Genomic DNA, 25,082 nt, shown 5'->3' on the forward strand with positions numbered 1-25,082 from the left:
GCTCTGCTCCAAAAACCTCCTGCCGGTGGTGAAGAGGGACCTGGCACCCCGACTGCAGACTCATCTGTAATTATAACACAGCCTGGTGGGCGCAGCACGAAATAGCTGCCCCAAAATGGCTACCGCAGGAGGCGGAGCCAGCCACAACATGGCTTAACTTCAGTAACACAGTGCAGCTCCTTGTGATGTGGTGGCAGCTGCTGCCAAAGCAACATTTTTTTTAAAAATCTGCCCAGCCAATCAAATCTCTAATAGTCAACCAGAAGCCTTGCTGGACAAAACGTAGGTGGACATAATCCACCTACTTCCTAAAAATACTTGGCAGGCACCAGTAAAGGTGTCAGTGGGCACCCACAGGCACCACGTTGCAGACCCCTGAACTAGAGAAACATATTCCCCAGTTTCCCGTTTGAACTGGGAATTCCACCCGTTTCTCTTCTGATTTGGTTGCTGGGCAGGACTAGCAAGAAAGAAAGGGTGGCAATATGAGGGGTGGAGTCAGCTGTGACTGGTGGTGCACACTATACATTTGGCAGTGCTAAACTCCAGGTGGAGCCTGGAGATCTCCTGGAATTAACTCTGCTCTCCAGACTACAGAGATCAGCTCCCCTGGAGAAAATGGATGCTTTAGAGGGGTGGATTATGGCAAACCCCACCCTCTCCAGGCTCCACCTGCAAATCTCCAGGAATTTCACAGCCTGGAGTTGGCAACCCTAAGTGCAACAGCACTGTCATACACCGTTGACGTTACACTTACATGCACCTGTAAGGTTACACAGACCTATTATCTCATCCTAGAAGCACCTTCAAGCCTTTAATGACCCTCCCTTCCCTCCACCTATAATTTACTGAAGAAAGCGCTTCTCTACTTGTACTGCACAGATTTAATAACAGCCAGAGTATGATTTGTTCTTTTGCTAAATATGTAGTAGAAACACACACACGTTGTCCTATAATATATTAGCAACAGTAAACAATAGAAAATGTACTAGACACTATGCTAGGAAATCTATACCCTAGGGTTGCCAGATCCCTCTTCACCACCAGTTTTTCGGGTGGAGCCTGAGGAAGGCGGGGTTTGGGGAGGGGAGGGACTTCAATGCCATAGAGTCCAATTGCCAAAGCGGCCATTTTCTCCAGGTGAACTGATCTCTGTCAGCTGGAGATCAGTTGTAATAGCAGGAGATCTCCAGCTAGTACCTAAAGGTTGGCAACCCTACGTCAGCCTGTCCACCCTTGGAATTGTTACTTTCTTAAAAGAAAGCTTTCCAAAATAGATAGATTTCAGTCACTGGGAGAAACTGTTGGGTTAATCAGGTAGGAGAGTCTTTATGATATAGGAGGAGAAATTGCAGGGATTACAGAATTTCAGAGGCATAGAAAGGGCCCAGCCCCAAAACCACCCTAATAGGTCAGATATGCCAAGTCCACAAATGGTAATAAAGTATCTGAAGCAGAAAATTCAGCATGATAAAACAAGCTGACTCTCCGTGTGATGGTGCTGCCTTGCTGAACTCATTAAAAACACCAATAAAGAAAGATATCGACATCTTATGCAACATTTATAAGGCCGCGTACCAGAAAGGGTTTAGAGCAGAGCTGGAGATGCGATTTGCATTATTTGTAAAGGGGGGGGGATGCATCATATGAACAAAACACAACCTAGTTTGGATATATAAAAATAATCAAGCGAATGGTTTATGTGAACAGGGTTCATGGAGAAAAATGATATATCATTTTAAAGGAAAATTAATGATGCATTCAACCATGTTTTCTAGGACATAAATTCAAGGGGTTTTTTTTGCTTCTGTAGTTCAAGAAAACCTGTGAGTCTAGACTAAACGCTATCGCCTGTATAAGAGGAAAAGCAATAATTAAAGATGTAAAAAGTAAATAGACAGACATCTATTTGAGGGCAAACATCAATTGCCAGGGAAGGCCGTCTGCCTTCGTGTACTACTGGTGGGCTTCCAGTGTGGTGTAGTGGTTAGGGCATTGCCCTAGGGCCTGGGAGACCCAGGTTCAAATCCCCACTGACCATGAAACCCCATTTGGACCAGTCACTCTCTCTCTCAGCTTAACTATCCTCATAGGGTTGTTGTGAGGATACAATGCAGGTAAGGAGAAAACCATGTATGCTCCCCTGAGCTCCTTGGAGTAAGGGTGGGATAAAAATGCATTATGGCTACAATCCTAAGGCTGCTTTCTTGACAGTAAGCCCCACTGAATAACATGTGCCTTACTTCTGAGTAGGACCGCTTAGAATTGCACTCTAAAACAACTGTCTGGGCCGGACGCTGCGGGAAACAGGATGCTGGAACGGGTGAACTTTCGGTCTGATCTGCAGGGCTCCTCCTAGGGTGATATTTAGGTGAAGAAAAGATCCCTTGGCTGGTAAGAGGAAGATTCTTTCTCCTTGGGATTGCCAATGCTGGTATTCTTTGGAGCTGCTCAGCTTTCCAAACAACAGTTCCAAGGCTGATTAAAATAGAGAAAGGTATAAAAGTTTGTTGCAAAGTGTTGAGCTATGCAAGGCTCTCCTTTGAGTAGGGTTACCAGCTCTGGGCTGGGAAATACCTGGAAATTATGGGGGTGGAGCTGAAGAGGGTGGGGTTTGGGGAGGGGAGGGACTTCAATGGTGATAGAGTCCACCTTCAAAAAGCAGCCATTTTCCCCAAGTGAACTGATATCTGATGCCTGGAGATCAGTTGTAATCCCAGATCTCCAGCCACCACCTGGAACTTGGCAGGTAAGTAAAGGTGCTTGGAGTACAAATGACTAGCCAACCACTAGTCAATCAGGTATTTAATATGCGCATACAATTTCCATACACACAAACAAACCACTTGTTGGTGTTTATGCATACCAAGGTTGTATTCACCTGGTGAATACACACATTGTCCCATTCATAGAACATGGTGACCATACATACGGGGATGATCATGGGTAGCATTTGCTCCTGTAATGTGTGGTTTGTGGGCTCCCACTACACATGACTGAGTTGTCTTAAAATGGCTATGAGATGTCAGCACTGAGAAGAGCTATCACATCTGTAATGGTGAGGAACTGAATCCAGCACTGCTATGTTACACTTTAACTGTCTAGGGGACGAAGTAAGTGAACTTGGGTCCAAGAATGTCCACTGTCCCTCTCAAATAGGTGACTGATGCTGTGAAAACCTGACAGTTGGGCAGCTTAGGTGCTCACAGAGACACAGGCATAGTAAGCCTACTGCACACACATTTCTCTGTTGTTCAAAGACCTGTTTTTTTTTAAAAAAAGAATTGACAGACTTACTGTTTGTAGCTGGATTAATAATGGTTAAACAGATTCTTGAAGCTTATCATTCACCAAAGTGAATAATCTGCAAAAGCCTTTCTTCCAGGATGCAGAAAATGAGAACAAAACAATATGAAAATAAAATGAATCGAAATGTGGCAGAGGGATAGCAATCCATCACAGCCAAAGGCTTTGATTAATGGGTCCCCTGGAAGTCCTCGGTTGGATTTGAAAAGTGAGAGAACATGGGGAAAATGTATCTCTCTTCCTCCAAAAGGAAAATAAACATTTGCATGTGAAAATTATGATGCGCTTCATTTTGGGATCATGAGCGTTTGTTTTAAACTGCGGCACGGTAGGATTAAAACAAAATTAATCAAAAATTGAGAGGACTATTTGTCACTTAAAAGAATTCTCAAGCTAAATTATGTACACAAGTTGGCTTAGTCCAATTTACTCTTACATAAAATAACATTGTTTATCTATGAGTGCAGTGTTAAGGAGCTTGAAGAGATCCCTGTTGTGTTCTTTTGGATAGGCTCTGCTACGGTGACTGGATGATGATCCAAGTACCTCCCATTTGACTTCACCTTCTGTGCAAGTGAAGGTCTCCCACACTCTCTGCCTCCCTTCCCCCTTTATTTACAGCTGATGGCCCAGATGTAGCCAAAACCCCCTCCCTTCCAGGTCCAAACAGGCCACGCAACTGGCGGCTGATACTTGGTGTTAGTGGAAAGTGTTTCAAGTTGCAGCCGACTAATGCTGACCCCATAGCGTTTTGAAGGCAAGAGATGAACAGAGGTGATTTGCCATTGCCTGCCTCTGCGTAGGGACCTTGGACCTCCCCATGATGTTCTAATGGGTAAACTAGAGGACTGTGGACTGGACCCTCGGACAGTTAGGTGGATAGAGAACTGGTTGGAGAACCGCACACAAAGAGTAGTTGTCAGCGGCATTTCACCTGAATGGAGAGAGGTGCCCAGTGGGGTGTCACAGGGTTTGGTATTGGGTCGGGGGTGGAGGGACCACTTATTAAATTTGCAGGTGACACCAAATTGGGAGGAGCAGCGAACACACCAGAAGATAGAGTTAGAGCTTGGCTTGTTTGCCTTACGTTTCTCCCATTAATATAGCGAATCTCAGTTTTGTAAACGCATGCCCACCTCGCAGCTGCGCGTTCAACCCATCTCCCTCCGAAACTAACCCAGAATTAGCAACCCCTGCCTTAACATGATTAAAAAAAATATTTGCTTCAACTCAGTGTGTTATATGGTATATTTCAGTGCCGCACGGGTCGACTATCCTTCTGACACTCCTTTCCCCTCTCACCCCTCCTTTGCAGCCTGACTCCAGGCCGTGGAAAGAGAAGGAGGGAAGGCAAACGGGGTGAGAGAGGCACACCGCCTCCGCAACAGCAGGCGCCAAGGGAGGAGAAGGAGGGAAGGCAAGCGGGGCAAATTTGCCCCTCTGCCCACCGACCACCTGAGGGTTGGCGGGCAACATGTGCGCGTGCGTGCCGACGCACCCACATGTGCTACCTCGCGAGGAGCCTTATGCCACTTAGTTTTACCACTTAGTTTGAGTGGTAAAGGGCCTCAGGTGGTCGGCGGGCAGACAGGCAACTTACCGGGGGTTTGCCCGCCACCACCAGGCACCTGGCAACCCTAGCCTCACTTCAGAAAGGATGTGGACAGAATCGAGCGGGTGCAGAGGAAAGCGATGAGGATGACCAGGGGCCTGGAGACCAAGCCCTATGAGGAAAGGCTGAGGGAGTGGGGAATGTTTCATCTGGGGAAGAGGAGGTTGAGGGGGGACATGACTGGTCTCTTTAAGTATTTGAAGGTTTGTCACTTAGAGGAGGTCCTGCTGAAAAGGACACATCTTCAGAGTTCTGTGTTGACACTATTTGAATCAGGACCAAGGTGCATGTGGAGATGGGGCTGATGCCTTCCCTCCTGCACCATTTCCCCAACATGAAATGGCCCCGGGGAGCGTCCGTTTACCCCACTGGGGAAATTTAAATGTAGCTCATCAGTACATATATGTTTTCATAATGGGGGTAAAAGCAGAAGCTGCAAATCAGGAAAACAGTGCCAGAAGTGGGAGGCTTAAGCCTCCTCTCCCTATATGCTGGGGCCCTGATCTGAATTGGGCCCCTGTGCATCTGGGAATTAAGTTTCAGCTGAGAACTCCCAGTATGCATTTGGTTCCACAGGCTCCAGGGCAGATCTGTAAACTGTGTACCATTAGTTAGGCCCTGCCAGCCTCCATAATCTCCATGTCTCTTCACACACAGCTAAATGGTCAGTGAGTGCACAGAGCTTCAGGAAGCATGTCCTAGAAAGAGAAAACTTAGGGTTGCCAACCTCCAGGTGGTGGCTGGAGATCTCCTGGGATTGCAACTGATCTCCAGGTGGCAGAGATCAGTTCCCCTGGAGAAAATGGCTGCTTTGGAAGGTACACTACAGTATTATACCCTGCTGAGGTCTCTCCCTTCCCCAAACCCCACCTTCTCCAGGCTCCATCCCCCAAACCTCCAGGTATTTCCCAACCCAGAGCTGGTGACCCTAGGAACCCTACCCCTAAGCTGAGAAGTTTGGGAAACATGATTGGTCAAACACAGGCAAAGAAAGGGGTCGAGGGCAGCTGTAGTCACAGGGAGGGTTGGGTAGAAAGAGGAAAAACTATTGCTTAAGACAGCAAATAGGCAGGCAAGTAGTATTTGAAAATTAATAAGGCTGGAATTTCACAGCAACAACACAGGACCCTGAATCAGACTGACTTTGTGTGGGGAGGAGAGAGGAAGTTTATTCCTTCTACCCTTGCATGATTTCGCCGATTGAGACTGACTTCCCCAGAACTATCAGCTGCTCTGGAAAACAAAACAAAACTAACAAGGATGGATATTAGAGAGTTAAGCTGCAGTACTGCAGTCAAAAGCTCTGCTCACGACCTGAGTTCGATCCCGGCGGAAGTCGGTTTCAGGTAGGTGGCTCAAGGTTGACTCAGCCTTCCATCCTTCCGAAGTCGGTAAAATGAGTCCCCAGCTTGCTGGGGGTAAAGTGTAGATGACTGGGGAAGGCACTGGCAAACCACCCCGTAAACACAGAGAAGGGGAATTTAGCCATGAGAAGGGGAAGAACAAAGCCGCCTATGGAATACTATTGATCTTCTCCTAACTGCAGTTGAGAGGCTGAAAACAGTGAGTCCACACCAGGCCTATGCGTTTCTATGACATGATTTGACTTCGTGTGAACATACTCATACCCACACGACTAAATCAATAAGACATCCCACAACTGTGTAAATCTGTTGTCAGCTACAAAGGTATCATCTCCAGGATCTAGTACTGCACCCCCTGCCTATTCAATAATTTACCACTCCATTTGCACAGAGGACATAAGCAGGGGATGATGCTATTCTGGAGCATATGCATGTCATGAGTCGGCCAGGCATCGATCTAACCATGTTCCTGCATCATGCAAGAATGAATAAATCATTCCCTGACCATGAGAGATTGCTACAACTGCATTATTTATCTACTCTGACAACCAGGGCATGATCCAACCTAAGCTAAAGCACTACTGCTAATGCTATTGGTCTCAATGGCGGAGATTTAATCAAACATTTAATGCAGCAGGGCTTAAAACAGCTACAGTTTGGCTGTATTGTGCCTTATTATTATGTAATACATATGTAATACATATAGTGAAAGATAATTAAATGAACCTGGCCTTTCTGTTTTCATAGGGCAGAGTGCAGGTGACAATTTGATACATAGTTCAACTGAGTCACTGTGGAATGTAGTGGATCAAATATTGGACAGAGAAGGTGCCAATGTTGACAAGGCTGGACTACACATATACATGCATCACAAGGAGACCGGTGAAAACTGCCTCTGCATACTCACCATAGTCATGATATGCAGGTCATAGAGACAGAAAAGGCTACAGTGACACACAACTTAGTTCTTCCAGTTCCCAAGTGAAAGTTGCCATTTTCAGAACAGGAGCACAATGTGGATGACAGAGTCATATTTATACACACCTCTCAATAGTGCTTTGCCACAGTACTCCAACACTGGTTACCTGGTACATGAAGGCTTTCAGCGAAGACCAGCCTACAACCCTGTAACCCGACTTATGTACGGTTCTTGTTCTTCATAACACTGTGCACAACATTGTCAAGTAAATGTTCCATATCATGTGGAAAATGTTCCATGCTACCCTATGGATGGAGATGGGACTAGTGAGAGCTATCTCCAAGGGCAATGAAATCAGAAAGGAGAGAAAGGGCAGCAGTGTGTGGAGGGGACACTGGCCAGTTCACATCCCTAATAGCTGACGGTGTTGTGGAAGGTGTGAAGGGCTTATCTCCCAAACTCTCCCATACAGCACTGGGAAGGGGAGGGAAAATCCCCTCCCCTCCCACTGCCAGGGTTGCCAGGCCCTCCCAGCAACCTGGTTTGTTGCCTGCCAGCATTTAATGAGGGTGCAACATGGCATCATTTTACCATAGACTTTTGCCAATCCTAGATCATCCCATGACAGCACTTCTGGTTTTCATTGGGAGTGATGACAGCATGCCAGACCCCACTACCTAAATGCTCCCAGCCTGACAGCCCTATCCACTGCACTTTTCAGGCTCAGGTCTAGATGAGCAACGTAACCCTGAAAGGCAGCCGTCACTGCACTCCAACGCTGCTCATTTAAAAATCAGACAAGTGAATAGGAAGCAACTAATCTGACCCCAGAACCTAGCAGTCTCATACTATCGTGCTGGGAATCACCAATGGATTATTATTCCCCCATCCCATGACAAGCCCTCAGCTTGTCTTTCAGAAAGTGTAAACACCTTTAAAAAGGTATGCCTAGTGTAGGAGCAAGGCAAGAATCACCTATGTCTATACTATAAACCAGAGTTATAAAATAATCCAGTTTCTTCCCTTCTTTCAACAAGTATTCTATTTCTTTCCCCCATGTTCCCATTTTCTCCCATCCATTCCTTTTTCCCTGCCTGCCCCACAGGAAGACTCCCCCTCTCTAACTGATCCTGTTCTCAAGCTTGTGCCCCCTACTGAGGAGTCACAGATGTCAAGGACTGAGATCAGGACAAGACCTTTCTTGTTAGGAAGGGGTGACTGTTATATGTAGATGCTGGGAAACCCTCATTTCTCCTAGACCTCCATAGAATCATAGAGTTGGAAGGGACCACCAGGATCATCTAGTCCAACCCCCTGCACAATGCAGGAAATTCACAACCACCTCCCCCCCCACACACACACCCAGTGACCCCCTACTTCACGCCCAGAAGATGGCCAACAACAACAACAACAACCACCTACAGGATCCCTGGCCAATCTGACCTGGAGGAAAATTGCTTCCTGACCCCAAATTGGTGATTGGCATTACCCTGGGCATGCAAGAAAGGGCCACGAGAGCCAAACACTGATTCAAAACTTCCTAACCTCCTTCTCATGATCTGCCTAAAGTCATAGAATTAGCATTGCTAACAGATGGCCATCTAGTCTCTGCTTAAAAACCTCCAGGGAAGGAGAGCCCACCACCTCCCAAGGAAGCCTGTTCTACTGAGGAACTGCTCTAACTGTCAGAAAGTACTTCCTAATGTTTAGACAGAAACTCTTTTGGTTCTTGTAGGTTATCCAGGCTGTGTAACCGTGGTCTTGGTATTTTCTTTCCTGACGTTTCACCAGCAGCTGTGGTAGGCATCTTCAGAGGAGTAACACTGAAGGACACTGAAAGACAGAAACTCTTTTGATTTAATTTCAACCCGTTGGTTCTGGTCCAACCTTCTGGGGCAACAGAAAACAACTCAGCACCATCCTCTATATGTCAGCCCTTCAAATACTTGAAGATGGCTATCATATCACCTCTCGGTCGTCTTCTCTCCAGGCTTTCATATCGTATGAGGGAAATCCCACAGATAACAAACATTTGGCTGGTGGGTTCTGGCGGACCCATGTAGTCAGAACCCTCAACCCACATTGGCTTGTATCTTTCCACACATATGGCAGGGAGAGAATAGTACTGTAGTTTCCAAGCTGTAATACAAATCTTTCTATGTTTCATTTTCTTTGTTAGTACTCTGCACCATAATTTCTGTAGTCTGTGTACTCTTTAGTGATGCTGACAGTAGAATAAAGCTCCTGCTTGTAAAAGATATAAAAAGACTGGCTGGATTCCTACCTACGTGCCTTGCTGTGGCTAATATCGTAGAAGCAGCCTGGTTTGATGCTGCTCCTGGGGGGGGGGAAAGGGGGGGACCAAATGGAACTTAACCAGAGTACTGATTCCAGACCGAAGAGGTTGAGCTGAAAAATGCTAACATTACAAATATATAAATTTTAATAAGGTGCACATTCAAGTTTATGTTCACAAATCCTTATTTTAACATTTCTAGTGGTCATACCCACAGGTTGATGCTGCTCCTGCCATCAAACTGGAAAGGGGGTAAAGAACCAGGAGGTGGTGGCAACTGCTGAAAAGAAAGCCCCTGCCAAGCACCCGAGAAAGAGTTGGGGAGCCACAAAGGAACATTATTCTGAAGGTTGGGTTTTGGGTTGCCAGGCATATGGACAAGAGGGGCAGCTGTTGGTGATGGTGTGACATCACTTCTGGGCAAAACCAGAAATGATGTCACACCTCTCTAGGAATTGGCAGAAACTCCATGGTAAAACCACAGAGTTTCTGGTGATTCCTAGAGAGGACTGATGTCACTTCTGGGGGAAACCCAGAAGTGACGTCACACTGTCAGCCCAGTGGCCAATTAATTTTTTTTCTTCTCCCACCACTCCAAGCAGCAGCAGGAAATGGGAGATAGGGGCAAGGGATTCCACATCCCCAGCAGGGGTCTGGCGACCCTGGCTGGGTTTCCCTTGGAAATATGACTTCCCCCCTGGCTTCTGGGCAAGGCTGGATTTTGTGTCTCTTTTTGGGCTGGTTGCTCAAGTAGGGAGTGAGAGTGGCCTGGCAGATACCGGGGCTGAAAAAATTACAGGTTACAGTAATCCCTCGTTGGTTAATACTGGATGTCTAAAACTTTGACCCCAAGGAGACAGGCATGAAACGCCCCCCCCCCAGCCCCCCCAGCCTTTTAATCTCTAACACAAGAAAGCCCACTTCACGTTTTGCTACATGCACAGTCTAATGGTATTTAGCACACTCCACACTTTTCAAATGGATTCCAGATTTGTACATTAAGAAGTGGCTTTATTTGGCTTGTTTCATTGCCATGGGGCACTTTTAATATAAGCTCATTACTTTTAGAGGTTTGAACAATTTCGCCTTATTTCTGAGAAAATTTGCAAAGTTAATGTTGTGTAATGCAGAGGGGAAATGGTGCAATTAGTCCGCACTAACTAATACCACTGGAAAACTTAGCTCAGTTTTGCAAAATCGAAGTGCGTAAGCATAGATTTCTTGGCTACATGCTGAGTTTAACAGCCAGATTCTTATGTTGTTCTGGCAGGACAAACTCCACTGAGGGCTTGTCTGGGGCAAGCCTGAAGGATCACCAGTGTGTGGGATGCATGCCTTTCCAGATGTGACATACAAAGTATCCCACAGGCTGGGAAGGCTCTGTGATAGGTCCTCAGGGGGGTGGAATAGATCGGTGCTGTGTGCTTTGAGAGCACGAAGCATCAGGAAGCCGGTAGCTGGTGGGACTGGTGGGAAGGCAGGACAGTCAAAGGTAGTTGGAGCCAGAAGCAACAGTAGGTGGAACCGACTCATTCTGGTTTTGTCCCCCATCCTCCTCCCTTGCAAGATTACAGAAGAAGACAATTGCATTTAGACGACATCTGAGAAATGTTTCTCAAATGGGGAGCATCAATCCTAAGGCCAATAGGGTTGCCAACTCCAGGTTGGGAGATTCCTGGAGATTTGGGGGTGGAGTGTCTGGACCGGCCTGGTCTGAGAATGGAGTACTATGGTTTAGCCAGGTGCTAATCCAAAATTGCAACTGTTATGCTGTCATACTAATGTTTTGCCTAACTTCTGTGGGAACTGAAGGGTTGCCCTAGCAACCGGAGGTGGCCTGACTTTGTAGCCTTTCTTCTATATATACAATCCTCTGTAGACTGCATCCCATTAGAGTCCTTCTAGTTTTCTAGCTTCTGCAACTTGTTGTATATTTCCAAATAAACCAGCTTTCTTAGGATTTCCTGCCTATGGAGTCTGTTATGGATTTGTCAACGAGCACAGCCTGAGAAGGGTAGGGTTTGGGGAGTGGGTGGGCTCAGCAGTGATGTGATACCATAGAGTCCACCCTCCAAAGCACCCATTTTCTGCAGAGAAACTAATCTCTGTCATCTGGAGATCAGTTGTAATTCTGGGAGATCTCCAGGCCCTACCTGAAGGTTTGTAAACCTACATACCAATCTAATGTGACCTCTGTTTTGGCAACTGTGTTTACAACTGTGGGCATATCCAATGAAGGAGAAAATCCTGCCATGAGCCGTCCCTTCCCTAAAACCCAGCACTTGACACACTATTCAGAAGAGTAAAGTTTATGAGACAAAGAAAGATAATAAGCACTGCTGGAAAATAACACAAAGCAAGGAGGCCTTTGGCCACGAGTAAGAGTAAAAGGTGTTGCCTCACTGTGGGGTAATTTACTACTTACCACCGAGCCCAAATCAGATTAAGGGTTTCTGGGGTCTTTCAGCAGTCCCAACATCTTTCCTTTCAAGAAGTAACATTTTTCAGCAGCTCTAAAATGACTGAGAGCATGGGCAAAGTGCTTTCAATTTACCATCAACGGTACAATCCTATTCATGTGGGCAGCTACAACATTATGCACATAACTTCCCACTGGAGATTCTTTAGGCTCAGGAAAAAGGCTGGAGGGGAAGCAGGAGCCCCTTCCTTCACTTTTGCTGCCCATCACCAGCAAAATCAGCTTCTGAGGATTTCAAAGTGACATTCTTGGACCCAACTTGTGACTCTGATCAAAGCGGTGAACCTGGAGACACGTTGTCAACAAACATACCATGTATTTTAAATCTAAAGAAAGCTCAACGGCATGGTCTGAAGAAACATGAAACCAGCCTGTTCTGGATCTGGCCAATGACTGCATAGGGGAATGCCTGGAAGCACTGATTTGTATACCATGAAAGAAATGTGCAAGATTAAATAAACAAATGGAGAGAAATCACACTTTTCATTGGTAATGAAAATGGCTAGTATATGTGAACAAGCCCTAAGTACGTAAACAAACAGCTAGATTCAAATCCAGGAGCACCTTAGAGACCATCAAAATTTCCAGGGTATGAGCGTTCGAGAGTCGAAGTTTCATTTGTCAGATACAAATGGAATGGAGTACATTTGGTGCTTGGCTAGCTTGGATCCTTCAGAAGCAACCACCTTGGCCAGGGGTTTCTCCTCGTCAGGTAAACCATCAATAAAGGTGGAAATCCTATTCCACAAAAAGAGTTGGCAAGCTGCCATTATGGCCTGATAGTTACCAATACGGAATCCAAGTGCATCGGCCAAATACACCTTTCTACTGAGGGCATCAATTTTACGACTGTCCTTGTCGACAGGAGCCGAGTGACCACCTTGACAGTGCTTTGATTGGACCTCAGCGGCAATCAATGAAGACAGAGCAGGGTGAGAAAATAAAAACTCACAATCAGCCGGCTACACCCTGTAAAGGTTTTCTACTTTCCTAGCGGTACAGGGAATAGAAGATGGCTTCTCCCAGATCTTTTTCGCCATGTCCATAAAATCAGACAGAATTGGGAAAGCCACTGCAGCTGGAGCTTCCAAGTACAAGGCTGATAAGATCTTTTCTTTAGGTTTAAGATTTGACGGTTGATATTTCCAGCGACTTTGCCATCCTCATAATTTGCTCTGAAAAGGAACAGGTATCATCAGTATCTGTCTGAGACCCTGGAGAGCCACTGCCAGTCTAGGTAGACAATACTGACTTTGATGGACCCAAGGGTCTGATTCAATACAAGGCAGCTTCATGTGTTCATGTGAGACGAAGAAGCAGAGTCACCCATGGTATCGTCCAGTGATGGATTGGACAGTGCCTCAGAACCAAGCTCAGAACAGTAGGTTTGAGAGCCATGCTCAGATTCAGTGTCACTGCCCTGAGCCAAAAAATGGGCATCTTTATGAGGTTGAGATTATGGTTGGCCAGCAGATTGATAAGGCATAGAGGACCACGGAGCCGGTTGTACCTGAGGCGGGAACCATTGCGGATACATCACAAAGTTAGACCACTGCGGTTGTTGGGGTTGAACCAGCCATTGTGGGACCCACCATGGTTGCGGTACCTGGAATTGTTGGGCCGGAACCGACGGGCCCTGTAAAGGTGCAGTTGGAGCAAGCTGGGTCGGGAAGATATCAGGAGCAGATGAAGCAGGCTTAATCTGAAGGCAACCCCCAATGGATAAATCGGGGAGATCTAATTCCAATTCCGAGTCCAGGCCGCTCATCGGAGAGGGAGTGTGTGGAGGGGGGTGCGGAGGGGGGTGCGTAGTAAGCCTCTTCACTGTCACCGGTTCCAGTGGTGTCGGTTCCGATGGCTTCAGATCCGATGGCTTCGAAACTGAGCGCATGGAAGCCTTAGTAGAGCCCCCATTATCATGGTGACCTTCAGTATGCTTGGTTTTAGCTTTCACTTTCTTATGTACCGGTTCCGAGGAAGCTCTCTTCTCCTTGGTACCAGGTGAAACAGAGCGTTTTGTCTTCGAATCCGACGCTGGATCCAAGCGAACGGAACCGACGGATTCAGAACAGGGGGCATGCTCCCGCGCGACCGATTTTGACAAAGTCGGCAGATCAGAGCAAGATAAGGCTTTTTTATATAAGACAGCCTGTAAACGCGCCGCCCTGTTGGATCGGGCTGTTGGCGTAAATTGAACATAGATCTTACAGGAGCCCACCTTATGGGCCTCACCTAAACAGATCACACATAGAGAATGGTCGTCCGTTTTGGACATTTTCATTCCACATTGGGAACATTTCTCAAAAAGCGTGATCTGCACCATAGCCGCAGCCGCAGCTTTCGATGTTAACTTTACTTTCTTTAAAACTCACAGGAATAGCGTATATACAAAGAATGAGAGAAGCATAGAAGTACCTTCCTCGAATGCAGCAGAGAAAGAACTGAGGGAAAGGGGGTGCAGCCCTCCGACGTCATGTCGCTTGGGTGGGAACGTTGACGCAGCCCTCCGATGTCATGTCACTTGGGTGGGAAAGTTGACGCATCTGCAGAGGACACGGCGCCCCCTATCCAGCATTAAGAAGCTATGAAATCTTTCTGACAGCCGGCCTGCGCGTGCGCAGTCCCCAATGTGGGACTGCACAGAAGACAGAGTCAATCCATCTCTTGTTGGGTCTTCCTCTTTTCCTGCTGCCCTCAACTTTTCCTAGCATTACTGTATTTTCTAGTGACTCTTGCCTTCTCATAATGTGACCAAAATATGATAGCCTCAGTTTAGTCATTTTAGCTTCTAGGGTCAGTTCAGGCTTGATTTGATCTGTAAACCACTTATTTTTGGGGGGGGCAGTCCATGGTATCCGTAACACTCTCCTCCAACACCACATTTCAAAGGAGTCTACTTTCTTCCTGTCAGCTTTCTTCATTCTCCAGCTTTCACACCCATACATAGTAATAGGGAATATGATGGCATGAATTAACCTAATCTTGGTGGCCAGACACATCCTTACACTTCAGGTAGCTCATAGCATTCATAAAAACTGCAAAAAACAACTGAAACCAGCACCATTAAAAAAAAATCAAACAAAGCAGCAATAAATTCTTTGAAAGAGCAACAAAGCAAAAGAAGTGGCAGTCACTCGATAAAAGCATCTGTGTACTTCCAGAGCTCTTACAAAAGATCAAGATGGGGGAGAGGGGAGGAACCACGAAAGCTTCAGTGATGACAAACAAAGCGCTGGGGCTGATTATCTAATGTGCCCTTTTGCAGTGTGGCTTGCAGAAGTGCTTAGCATCTGCATTCCTCTTGAAAAGGGTGAAAGCTGAGCTCATATTAAATGGAGAACAAAACTGCTTACATGATAATGGCTTTCACTAACAGACAGAAGCCCTGTAAGCAAGTTAGCAGCTCACCTTCTCAAGTGGTGCCATTTGAAAAAACCTCTCTTGTAGAAGTGGTTGGTCTTGGTTGTATAAGCACCCTTGTCCATCTCCTTTTTTATTTTTATTTTTTTGCCATCAAGTCACAGCTGACTTAGGCAATCCCATTGGGTTTTGAAGGCAAGAAACGTTTGGAGGTGTTTTGCCATTACCTGCCTCCACGTCATGACTCTGATGTTCCTTGGTGGTCTCCCATCCAAATATTAACCAAGGCTGACCCTCCTTAGCTTCTGAGATCTGACAAAATCAGGCTACCCTGGCTCTAACCAGGTCAGGGCATCCATTTCCTTCAACCACACCCACTTTGCACCACCGCCTGCCATCCTTAGCTATGCCCCTTACTCAAAATGGTTAAGGTAGTCTGTGTGGTATAATGGTTAGAGTGTTGGACTGGGAACTGGGAGACCCAGGTAAAAATCTCTGTTCTGTCACAGAAGCACTCGTATAATTTCTCTACTGCAATGTATGGCTTGATATATCACTATCTCCACTTTCAGCATGGTGTAGTAGTTAGTCAGAAAAGAATCTGGGAGACACAGGTTCAGATCCTCACTCAGTCATAGAAACGTGCTGAGAGGTCTTGAGCCAGTCACACACAAGCAACCTACCCTATCATGTGGGGTTGTTGTGAGGATAAAATAGAAAATAGGGTTGTGCAAAAAAAACTTTTGGGGGTAAATTTCTGGTTCGGGTTTATTGGGCAGGCCCATGGGAAACTGAGTTTTACCATGATTTTTGGGTAAGGAAGTGGCCATTACAGACTATGAAAAGTAAGTAGAATCATAGAATAATCGAATTGGAAGAGACCACCAGGGTAATTAATTCCAGTTCAATGCACAATGCAGGAAATTCACAACTGCCTCCCCTACACACCCCAGTGACCCCTACACCATGCCCAGAAGATGGCAAAGATGCCCTCCTTCTCATGGACTGCCAAGGTCACAATCAGCATTGCTGACAGATGGCCATCTAGCCTCTGCTTAAAAACCTCCAGGGAAGGAGCACTTTCCACCTCCCAAGGAAGCCTGTTCCACCGAGGAACCGCTCTGACTGTTAGAAAATTCTTCCTACTGTCTAGACAGAAACTGTTTTGATTTAATTTCAACTCGTTGTTTCTGATATTACCTTGTGGAGCAAAAGCAAACAACTCAGCACCCTCCTCTATATGACAGCCCTTCAAGTACTTGAAGATGGTTATCATATCCCCTCTCAGTCTTCTCCTCTTCAGGCTAAACATATCCAGCTCCTTCAACCTTTTCTCATAGGACTTGGTCTCCAGACCCCTCACCATCTTTGTTGCCCTCCTCTGGAAATGTTCCAGCTTGTCTACAACTTTTTTTAAATTGAGGTGCCCTAAACTGAACACAATACTCTAGGTGAGGTCTAACCAGAGCAGAGTAAAGTGATACCATCACTTCACGTGATCTGAACACTATACTTCTGTTGATACTGCCCAAGATCGCATTTGCCTTTTTAGCTGCCGCATCACACTGCTGACTCATATTCAGTGTTTGGTCTACTAAGACCCCAAGATCCTTTTCGCACACACTACTGCTAAGACAAGTCTCCCCCATCCTATAATTATGCATTTGATTTTTCCTATCTAGATGCAGAAATTTACATTTATCTCTGTTGAAATGCATTTTATTGATTTTAGCCCAATTCTCCAGCCTGTCAAGATCATCCTGTATCCTGGCTCTGTCTTCTACCATATTTGCTACCCCTCCCAATTTAGTATCATCTGCAAATTTAATAAGCATCCCCTCTATTCCTTCATCCAAATCATTTATAAAGATATAAATGCTTTTCTATGGATGAGGGGGGACCCCTTCAGGACTCCATAAAATTGGACCCCCTGACCCAATCTCCACCAAATGCCGGGGTTCATGCAAGGAAAGTCCCTTGAAGCTACCCTGAAAATTTCAGAACTCTACCTCCAAAAATGCCTCCCCCAGAGTTCATCAAATAATTCCCATAGGGAAAAGCCTGGGGAAAGCCAAAGCTGAAAAAAGCCGAATACGTATTCAGCTGTTTCTGTGATTGAGTATCTGGCTTTGACTTTATTCCCAGTTTTAATATTCAGGTTAAATTAAACCTGAAAGAAGCCAAAAAAAGCCTTTTTCGGTTTATTTTCGGTTCGGGTTTATCGATATGCACAGCCCTAAGAGAAGGGGAGAATGTTGTAAGCCACTTTGCATTCCCACTGGAATACAAATGAAGTAAAAAAATAAATCTGAAAATGGACCACTGTTCCTATAACATGAGGGCCATGAAGTATACCCCCAAATATATTTCCACACTACCTAGAAAGTTGAAATTGGCTTCGCGCATAGCCCCAAATACCATGACCTCTGATTATACCTAAGAGTCCAAACTAGGACATGGCATTTGCTTTGTAATAGAGGGCAGCTGAGCAATCCAGTGCCAAGCAAGCAAAATCACACTTTGCGAATGTTGTGCTTTTGGAGTTCTGTTTGCTTCTCTGTGTATTGAATTGAATGGGGAAGGCGGGGAGGGGATCTCCTATAACAGCCATGAATATGTATCTACACTTGCAGAATACAAGCCAAACTTACAACTACACATGGGTGCAATTGCACCTAAGTACACACAAACAACATCAGTCAAGAACAAACTTAGTGAGAAATATCCAGGCATGCCCGGAAATGGTGTGTGTGTGTGTGTGTGTATTCATATTGTAAATGCCAGTGTAGGTAAATTAGCCAAGAAAACAATATACTTCCTTTTCAGACCAAGCTAGGAACCATCTGGTAAGCATTTATTTCCAGGCCTTTCAGTACTCTTGGGGATATGCAATTTGAACACATGTGATACAGAACTGTCTAGAAATTGACAAGTAAAGCCATGATTCTTTTATGTCAAGTAAGACAAAGACGTGTACTCCAGCATCAGATGTAGTGAGTCTGAATAAATGCGTTGCTATAGCCACACACAGCTTTTCTCCGAGGCATTACCTAGAGCTTGTTCCAATTTAATTGCAGGTATGATGCAGCTGCAGTTGCACTAATTTCGGGCAGGTTCTAATCTGACGGCAGCATGGAATTGAATCATCACCTCTGACAAGTCTGGAATTCATGCCTAGAATTGTGTCGAGTATGGCTGTGGCTTGAGTTTTGGTGGGTTTTTGGACTATTTTTCCCCATCTGCATCTACTACTAGCAACTTACTGGATAATTACATGCATCTGAAAAATTGGGTCCAGCTAGGGATGCCAGCCTCCAGGTGGGACCTGGAGATCCCCTGGAATTACAGCTCATCTCCAGACGAGAGATCAGTTCCACTGGAGAAAATGGATGCTTTGGAAGCTGGACTTTGTGGCATTGTACCATCCCCTACCTTTTCTTCTGTTTTGGTATGTTCCTGCTGTATTTTGTTTTTGTGCTGTAATATTGTACTGTATTGTAAGCTGCTTTCAGTCACCATTGGGGAGAGAAGCAGGATCTAAATGAATAAAGCAGCTTACAACCATAAAGACACTCCAAACTCAGTACAAAAAATACATTTAGGTGCACAAGCAGAATAAGCAACCATGTCCTGAGTTGGGGCCAGAGGTCAACAGTCCCACTTGTCAAAAGCCCATCAGCTCAAGCCTCAGGCTACTCCCAGTTTTTATACCCACATAAAGGAAATAGGAAGAGCAAGCAAAAACACATTTTAGATGGTGCAGATGGTAGTGGTCTACCTCGTGTGCATTCCCTGCTCTTAGGGTTGCTAACAATCTGGAGAAAAAACCTGCCCTGTCCCTTTAAGGGATGTTATTTACCAGGTGATGTTGCTTACCTCCATGCCATAAAAAAAAAAACTTGAGCTGCCTATTTCCACACTTTAAGCCTGCATTAAAGAGACAGGACGTTTTTTCTGCCAGGTTGCTAGCAACCCTATGCTACTTCACAATGGTACTCAAGTGGGATCAAAGCACTTTAGATTCATTTCCCTCTGAACTTTCCCTGCAGTGCATCCTCGGTGTGCAAAGAACATTGCAAACTTGTCTCCTTCATCCTGAGCTTTACAGTTTGATGGAGGTGTAAGATGAGAAGGGAAGGCTGGGAGATGGCAGTTGTAATAGGCTTACCAACCTCCAGGTGGGGCCTGGAGATCTCCTGCTGTTACAATTGACCTCTGGACTGCAGAGGTCAGTTCCCCTGGAGAAAATGGCTGCTTTGGATAGTGGACTCCAGGGCACTTGTACCTGGCTGGTGTCCTTCCCCTACCCAAATCCCATTCTCCCCAGGCTCCACCCCTGAAATCTCCAGGAATTTCTTAGCCCAGAGATGGCAACCCTAGCTTGTAAATCTATGGCTAGGCAAGCGTTGCAATCCTTGGAGGTCAACTGTTTTTCCAGACCTTGGTTCTTTGCCTTTTAACAGCATTCCTGACTGGCAGAAATTAAGCAGGTAAAGCCTTTCTCATTGCTTTTATCTCCTGTCTAGAAAAAAGCTCAGGCAGCTGGATTTTGGCAGCCCAGGCTTCTGCTAAAAGCACCACAACAGGGCCAGCCCAATATGGCGGATCCAGCGGGAAAGATCAAAAGCTTACAAGTGCTTCAAGACAACTTTAGAAACTTGAACTGGTTGACATATCTTCAACTGAGATCCAGCCTTAAACAAGACTGTTTAAAATCCGGTACACTGAGAGAGTTAATGGAATTTAAGACAACTGTAACCAAGAGCAATGACCATTTCCTAGGAAAAGTTTATAAATTATTACTGAAGTATGATTCGGAAGCGGAACAAGTCAAGATAAATATGATCGAATGGATGCAAAATTTCGATGAAAGGTTACGATGGAAACATGGGAAAAACTTTGCACCCTTGAATTGAAGTATACCGCAAGCCAAGAAGTAAAAGAAAACTGGTACGTTCTATAGATATGATCTCTCCAATATGAACTCTCCAATATGATCTATAGATATGATCTCTCCAATATGATCTCTCAGATGACTTGCTCAAAGGGAAAAAAAGGGGTGTGCTGGAAATGCCGTGAAACAGACGGTTCCTGCTTTCATGTTTGGTGGACTTGTCCGAAGATGAAAGTCTACTGGAAGAAGATTCAAGGTGAAATACAGAATATGCTTAATAACAGAAAATAAGCCTAGACCCAAAATACTTTCTGTTAAGCATAACACCATCTAATCTACCCGTGAGATCTAAAGACCTGTTTAAATATGCTACAACAGCAGCGAGAATTATTTTGACAAGGACTTGGAAACAAACGACTATACCTGATGTAGAAGAATGGAAAGATAAGATGTTTGAATATGCAAAATTTGGCTAAAATGACCTTTAGCAGACATTGAATCTGTAGAACAGTTTAATGAGAAATGGCAGCCGTTTTATACTTATATATCAGCCAACATATAGATAAACATAATGTAAGAAATTAGACAATATAATTAGCTGTATGAAAATGTAAAATGTTATTGAATATACCAACGACTAAAAAGAATGCTCGTTTATTGCAGACGGATTGCTTTTACCCTTCCCTTTTTTCCTTTCCTGTACCCCATATTTACAATAAAATCTTGAAGAAAAAAAGAAAAAAGAGGGCCAGCCAAAAGAGAGAGAGAACTTTAATTTCTGGAGCTTTTGCCTCAATGCCAGAAAATTAAAAATGCAGAAGACAGACAACAACAACATATTGGAACTAGGAGGCTGAAGATTTTTCGTAAACATATAATGATGCACCTGGGATCTTTCCCTTCTAATTGTTTCTCTTATTCCAAGGACTGTTTACAGTCAGCTTGCAGTCTGGTAACCCAAGGCTGAGCGGAAATTTCAGGAAAGGAGTTGGGAGAAAGAACTGTGCAAAAGCTGTCAGTGCAGAGTTTGAAAAGACTTCAATGGGTAAGGTTGCCAGGTCTCTCTTCGCCACCGGTAGGAGATTTTTGGGGAGGAGCCTGAGGAGGGCGGGGTTTGGGGAGGGGAGGGACTTCAATGCCATAGAGTTCAATTATCCAAGCGGCCATTTTTCTCCAGGTGAACTGATCTCTATTGGCTGGAGATCAGTTGAATTAGCAGAAGATCTCCTGCTACTACCTGGCAGTTGGCAACCCTATCGATGGGCCCCAGCTAGATGGAAGTCAACATCATAGGGAAAACAAAGAGGAATGCAGGAACTGTACATTATCCTGTGGAATGGTGGGACAGGATTTAGCTCAGCCTCCCAGGTCTGCTTTTCCAATTTAGAGGTCCAGGGAAGACGGTCGGTAAAATATCCGTCGGTGTACAATGTCTGAAAGGTACTGCTTACAAGACTCCCCTTCAAGGCATTCTGGGTGCATTTGTTACCTTTTTGGCATGCCACAAATTCATTCTAAAATACTGACTGCTTTCGTGCAACTAAACAACTAAAAGGCTTACCGGGGCTTAATTGCTTTTCAATAGCACAAAGTTCATAAATCACAGACACACATTAGCAACAGTAGCCCCGGAAAGCAGGTAAAAAATTAGAGCAGAGCCAAAGCAATTCAGTTTTTTCACAAATGTTTTTGGCCAGGGTGAGAAATGCCTCCCTTTCCCCAGCGACCTGTCAGTGCTTAGGGTTGCCAACCTCCAGGCGGTGGCTGGAGATCTCCCGCTATTACAACTGCTCTCCAGGCAATAGAAATTAGTTCCCCTGGAGAAAATGGCCGTTTTGGCAATTTGACTCTATGGCATTGATGTCCCTCCCCTCTCCAAACCCTGCCCTCCTCAGACTCCACCCCCGAAATCTCCAGGAATTTCCCAACCCGGAGCTGGCAACCCTATCAGCACTTGATGTCAAAATGTTACATTGCCTGCATTTGCTCTCAGCGATATAAAATGTGGTTGTGTTGGGTTGAGATCTCATGTGTTTGATCCCTGATTGGAAGGGAGTCCTCATGTGACTTGGTAGCAAGGGAAGGCACAATGCTGACTAGGATTGGGAGAAAGTGAATACTTGCACTGTTTAAGTCAAGGGTTCCCCAACATGCCCACCAACTGCTTTTAAAAAGTAGTTGGGGCCAGGCAGGGCCCTTGCCCAGCAGGCCTTCTGATTGGCCACTGAAGATCTGATAAACTATGCAGATTAAAATAAAATTGTTTCTATTATGTATGTGTGGGTGATGCAGAAGACCAGAGACAGAGTTCCAACAACAACTGCTTTATTAACAACCTAGAACTGAACTCTCTTGAATTGAACTGAACTGAACTGTAAGTGCACAACACCCCAGTTTATATGCCAATCCCAACCACCCGGAGCCATGCCCCCAAGTCCACGATTGGCCTGTTGTAGTCCACAGTCCAATGGGAAAACAGGTGTAACCCAAGTCCATGATTGGGCGGCCTTAGCCCATTGTCCAATCAGAATCGCAGGCGATGGAGCCTGGAGAGAATAGCAAGCTCAACATGAGCCTTGCTTCCACTGCATACATAACACCCCTCCCCCCTATGACAGAGCTTACCCGCCTCACCCAACAAAGTCCTGCAGGTAGCTAAGTCCCTCAGTGAGGGATCTGTCCTGTTTTTGGAGATGCTGGAGGGTCCCCCCTTTAGTCCATGTTCTGCCAATGGTGCAGGGGCCACCCTGCCTAACGATGGGCCTGCCAGACGGTCTCGTAGATGGTCGCTGGCACCCACAAGGTCTGAGCCATAGTTCCTGGCATGATCAGGCTCGTCCTGAGCCAGGGATCTGGGAGTCGCTGGAGACTCTCTGTCGGATGCCGAATGCCGACAGTCCAGGTCGGAGACCATGTTGCCCAGGGGAAGGCAGTTGAGGGCATCGGCATAGCTACTGCCCCAATTGGGATGGGGGTGTTGCTTGACGGCACACGTGTTGGCTTGTTTTTGAGCATGCAGGAGAGTCGCCGGGGCTGGACCCAGATTGGTGCGGCACTCGATTCACGTTGATGACCTCTTGGCGGGCCCGTGTAGCAGCCCAATGGTGTGTTCCAGACACCTTCCTTCCCACCAGCCTTGGACTGTGCTTGGTGGCTGTGTTGAACCCCGCTCACGTGGATTCCCAGGACCTCAACAACCACGAGTCACAGGTTGCTGGATGACTGCTTGAAGTGGACATTGACACTAGTGATGCCTTTGACGGGAACCCATCTCCTCTGGAAGTCTGTGAGGATAAGGTTGCTCCATCGTAGGCAGGGTGCTCTCCTTTTAGCACAAAGCCGCTTGAATGTGTCGGCTGACACTACAGAGAGGGCTGACCCTGAGTCAACCTCCATCTCACATGGGACACCTTGGATCTGGACTGTCTCACTGATTTTTTTCACTAAGTGAAGCTTGTCACACTGCACTCTCTGAATGTGCAGCTGCTGAGTGTCCCTTTGCCCTGTGTCAGTGGAGTGGGTTGGCTGGTCTTCGCTGTCTAGATTCTTTGAGCGACTGACTCTAGCGATGTGGCCAACCTTGCCACATGTACGGCACCTCGTGTCATGGAACCTGCACGTTTGGTGGTCGTGCTTGGTCCCTGCAGCTCGGGTACTCCTTCCCAGTTGTGGTCCTCGGTTGGACCCTCCAGAATGCAGCCTCTTGACCTCCTCCGTCTCCCTGTCACCTTTCATCTGGACACGAGACCGGAGTTCCAACAACAACCACTTTATTAACAACCTAGAACTGAACTCTCTTGAATTGAACCGAAATGAACTGTAAGTGCACAACACCCCGGCTTATATGCCAATCCCAACCATCCGGAGCCAAGTCCCCAAGTTCACGATTGGCCGGTTGTAGTCCATAGTCCAATGGGAAAACAGGTGTAACCCAAGTCCATGATTGGGCGGCTATAGCCCATTGTCCAATCAGAATCGCAGGCGACGGAGCCTGGAGAGAATAGCAAGCTCAACATGAGCCTTGCTTCCACTGCATGCATTCCAGTTTCAGTTGTAGCTGCCACCACAGTGCTTTCTTTCATTCTCTCTCACCCCTTTCCCAGCACATTCTTTAATTACCCCTCTTCTCCCCTGCAGTTGGGTTTCTTCTATGTGGCTTTGCCTCCTGAGGTGGCCATTTTGTGGTTGGCTCCGCTTCCTGTGGCAGTAGGGTTGCTAGATCCCTCTTTGCCACTGGTGGGAGGTTTTTTGGGGCAGAGCCTGAGGAGGGCGGGGCTTGGGGAGGGGAGACTTCAATGCTATAGAGTCTAATTGCCAAAGCAGCCATTTTCTCCAGGTGAACTGATCTCTGTCGGCTGGAGATCAGTTCTAATAGTGGGAGATTTCCAGCTAGTACCTGGAGGTTTAGAAAAACAGTACAGGAAACTGTATATACACAAAGTGCAAATATTTATAAGCTACTGAGGTGAAACATAGACCATATACGTGACATATATACAACACAATTATATACAATATGTACAGTTCACACAAAAAATGTAGAGAAATTTCCAAAGGTCTCAGCTGAGTACCACAAATATATAGAGGAAGTTCCAAAGGTCTCAACTGAGTACCAAATGAATGCTAATATTGTAATCCTTGTGTAAAGTTCATATAGAGCCACAATCATCGATGGATACGGCCGTTTCAGATCCACAGCAGTGGAAATCTTTCTTCAGTCCTTCTAAAAATTAATATATTACCATCAGTATATAAATATATAAAGATTATGACTATTAAAAATTGAGTCAATACAATATACTTACAATACAAAAGTGCTGTTACATAGTCATCATTCCTTCCCACACAGGGT

This window comes from Euleptes europaea, chromosome 5 (genome assembly GCF_029931775.1).
Source record: "Euleptes europaea isolate rEulEur1 chromosome 5, rEulEur1.hap1, whole genome shotgun sequence".
In the NCBI taxonomy this organism is placed as follows: domain Eukaryota; kingdom Metazoa; phylum Chordata; class Lepidosauria; order Squamata; family Sphaerodactylidae; genus Euleptes; species Euleptes europaea.